Here is a 4,354-nt window from a genome sequence, read left to right on the forward strand (position 1 = left end):
CCTCCTTCCCCTCCTCCTCCTCCTCCCCCTCCTCCTCCCCCACCCCTCCTCTTGACTATGCTAAGTTCTTAGTATCCATATTCCAGAGAGCAGAGCCAGGGTTTCTTGACTTTGATGGCTACAGAATCAACCACACAGCACACCCACAGGGGACACTGGTCAACCACATCGCCTTGTTTTTATTTTTTAAGAGACTCAGCCACATCTAGATTTTTGCGCTGTGACCCCCAGAATCAGCCTCAGTCATAACCTACATGTCACACACTCGGGCCCCAACAAATAGACACTCAGCATTTATAAACTTCGGCAGGTACATCTGACCTAGGAAATGAGGGGCTTTGATGGGCCTGGGCAGCAATGTCATCGAATGGAGCAGTATCTGCAGTTCCCAGCCTGGACACAGAGTTTCCAGTGCTTTTCAGGAGGCACATTGGGGATGATGTGAGAGGCAGTGACTTGTGACAGACAAGCAGTGGGCCATTTCTATAGGAATTTTCTCACTATCCTGGGTCACAAGACACCCGACCCACAGGGACCATGCCATCCCTTGTCTAGTTGCTTCCTAAACCATTACTGAGCAAATAAATAGACCCAGGAGGGACCAATCTGGGTGAGGAGTGAGGCTCGTTCAAGGGCAGGAAAGACACTCTAAGCCACAGTCCCCTCAGTGGCCAAGGAGGACATGGTGGAGGGGCCACTGTGGTGACTTTGGCCTTGGGTCTAATGACAAGGGTTTAAGCAACCTCGCCTTTTAAGTCTTTGGCACTTGCCGAGATGGCAAGTCTCTAACTGCAGAAGGGTTCTCTGTTTAAACTTCTCTTCGGGGGAAAATGCCTCCATTTGGAGATTCTTGGATGGAATCAAGACAGTCTGGGGAAACTTGGAAGGTCCAGGCTCTCAGCTCTATCAAAATCCAGAGCTGGTGATGTATGATGGGACCTAGGGGGGATTTGGAACCAAACAGCACTCAGTCTAATAACCCGTGTAACTTTGGCAGGTTACCCTCAGTTTCCTGCTTTGTCAAATGGGGGGGGCAGTTTAGTCCCCCAGTAGGATGCCTGTGGAGAGTACATGACATAGCCTGAGAGCATTTGCCCCAGCGCCTGGCCTGGGGAAGCCTGGACTGTAGGCATGACTGGCATTTCACCAGAGTGCTCTTCCCCTGGCTGCCTCCAAGAGGAAGGGGGAAATACAACAGGAGAGATCAGTGAGTGAGGATGAGGGCTGCAAAGCTTGGCCAAGCCTAGGCTTCCTTCTCTCTGGCACCACAGCTGGGAGGGAGCCCAGGAACCTCATGATCTTTGGAGGGGGAAGTATTCCTTCATGCATGGCCTTCCGTAAGTCTTTGTCTTTTTGTTAAACCTGCAGTCTCCTGATCTTTAGACCCATTAGAAGATAAGGAATCTAAAGTGGAGGACTAGGAAGGAGGACTAGGGTTAGGATTTAGAACCCTGGTCTCTTAACCTCCAATCTAGGACACCAGACCGTGGCTTTATGGGCATTGTCTTAGACCCCGTTTCCAAACAGTCCCTAATCCCCATCTAATATCTTGAGGCGATATCATAGTTGAAGCTGTCACTCCCTCACCCAGCCATGCATTCATACATCTCCTGCCGTGTGTAGTATAGGCAGGGCTGTTGCTTAAGACCACTGAGAACTGTCATTGTCATTTGTGATGGCTGATCTTAGTTGTCAATTTGGAACACCTGGGATGGAGGGGGAACCCTGAGTTCAGAAACTGCTTCCATTAGATTTGCCTGTGTTCAGGTCTGTGGGGCGTTTTTCTCCATTGCTAATTGATGTATAAGGCCCATCCCACTGTGAGCAGTTCCATCCCTAGGCAGGCAGGTCTGGGCTGTGTAAGAAAGGTAGCCAAACCTGAGCCTGTGAGCATGGTAGTAAGCAGCATTCTTCAGTGGGTTTCTGCTTTAAGCTCTTTCCTTGGCTTTTCTCAGGGATGGACTGTACCCTGTTAGCTAAAACAAATAAAACAAACAAACAAACAAACAAACACAAACTTACTTCACAAAGTTGCTTTTGGTCTTGGTGTTTATCATAGCAATAGAAAGCAAACTAGAATACCACTGCATGCTAGATGGCATGGGTCCTATATTCAGACTCTACCAATGAACATGTACTGCAGACCAGGGATGCAGAGTGATCAGTGAATAGAGACTACCTTCCAGGGATGTTGTACTGCCACCAGATGGACACCACTGACGAGAGATACTGGATCATCCATCCAAGGACCCCACTTAGCAGGTTAGCAAAACAATTATGCCTCCCACATTGAAAAACTCAGTTTGGCTAAGCAGACCTGAAGCTAGGTAGCACTTATGAGGCTGTTGCTCTATGACAGCAGAGGAGGAGCAGAGAGAACAGGAGGTATGAATGGTGGTGGGCTTGTGTGTCCGTCCTGGCTCTGTCCCTTAGGTGTGTGACCTTTCTGAATCTCATTCCCTCATTTGAAGATTTTGCAGTAAACCCATTTAGCTCATAGAGATACTGTGAGGGTTACCTAGAGAAGAGCTTGTAGTGTGCACATCATAAAAAATGGCACTCAGTATACGTGCTAGACCTATTAATTCCCATCACCATCATTCACTAATTCATGCAACGTGAGTTGGGTCTAGTTGCCTTATGAGGTAATGGGCAGGCACAGTCATCAAGCATGATGGCTTAATGATCTCCTACCGAAAGGCCCAGGGTACCCAGTCCTCTGCACTCTGGTCATCAAACATGAATACAGTCAGTCAGTCAGTCATGGCTGGACATGTTTTCAGGTCACCCTGCCCATCAGTCATCCGATCCCTTACCCCATCCACACTTGCCTCACACAGGAGTCTATGCATTGGAAGGTTGGGCTGAAAAGCAAACTTTCACAATCCATGGACTATTTGGTCAATAGTAGCCCAGTTTTTTTCTCCTGCTCCTCCTCCTCCTCCTCTTGTTCCTCCTCCTCCTCCTTTCCCTCCTCCTCCTCTTGTTCCTCTTCCTCCTCTTCCTCCTTACCCCCTCCTCTTCCTCTTCCTCTTCTTTTTTCTCATCCACCTCCTCCTCTCCTACATGTAGAGACATTTTATATACAACATTTAAAAGAGTCCATGAACATTCTGTATATTTGATTTCCATGACTGGAGCCCTGGGGGTATTTTTCTGAGAATATTTCATGAGAAAGAGACAAGTGATAGCTGTTTATACTCGACTGGTAACCATAGAGATGAAATTCCACCAGATCAAAGTCGAAAGGTAATTAACTCCCTGCAAATTACAGTTGTTGAACTTATGCAAAGACATATGACTTCACTCATGGGCTAAGCAGCCAAGAGAAAGTGTCTGGGGGAAGGGAAAGGGCTAGCAAGACTTAACCATCAAAACTGTCCCCTGACCCTTTCTAGAGGGAAGGTCTCTGAGGCGCCTGTGGTCTGACCTAAGAGGGCTTGGCCCTCTCTGCAGCTGTCAAGTGCACCCTGATCCCTTCCCCTTGGGTCTGCTATCTGAATGGTCTCTTTCCTGATTCACAGGGTGGGCTCCATGGATACAGGCCCTGAGATGACCACATATGCTCAGGTGTTCATGAACTGGATAAAAGGATGGCAGGCCACCTTGTCCTAACCATAATCTCTGTTTGTCACCTTCCCACATTGGTCTGTAAAACAGGTGCCTCTGTGTGTGTGTGTGTGTGTAGGTTCTTATCCTGTGTAAGCTGCCAATCAAGCAAGCCAATCCCCACACCCTATGTGTTACTAGAGCAACTCTTCCTTGGTGACCCCTGGAGGTTGCATATCGCACCCGGTCATGGTCATCAGGCAGTGACAATCCCAGGATTGTCCTTCCCTTCTCTATCCAGTGGATGCCCTGCAGAACTTCAGCCTCCAGATGCCCACATGGCAGCTTTTGGAGGACTGACTGCTCCCTTTGACACAGTGCTGGGGTTGCTGCACTTGGCAGGGGGCTGCAATCCAGTGCTACTTACTAGCTGTGAGACTTGGTTGAATTACTTAGTGTTTCTATGACTCACTCTGTTTGAAAAGAGCAGGTCTGCGGAAGAGGAGGAGGTATCACATGCAGAACCTGCCAGTACGGTGCCCAGCACTTCGGGCCAGATGGCTATGAAGCCCTGCTTGCCAGCAGGAGAACTGAAGCATATAGAAGTCAGGGGGCTTACCCAAAACTCACCCCCCTCCCAGTCAGGCTGTTTGAGGACTAAAGGAGTTATTAAGTAACTTGGTTTTGACAGGAGAGGGAAGGGCAGCTGATGGTCAGAAGGCAGGGCAGGTGAAGTAGGTAGGAAAATGGGGGTGTTTGTGGGTGAGAGAGCAAGACCTGGATGAGCCTGAGGAGGCAGAGGAAG

The sequence above is a fragment of the Mus caroli genome, chromosome 13 (genome assembly GCF_900094665.2).
Source record: "Mus caroli chromosome 13, CAROLI_EIJ_v1.1, whole genome shotgun sequence".
Taxonomy (NCBI): domain Eukaryota; kingdom Metazoa; phylum Chordata; class Mammalia; order Rodentia; family Muridae; genus Mus; species Mus caroli.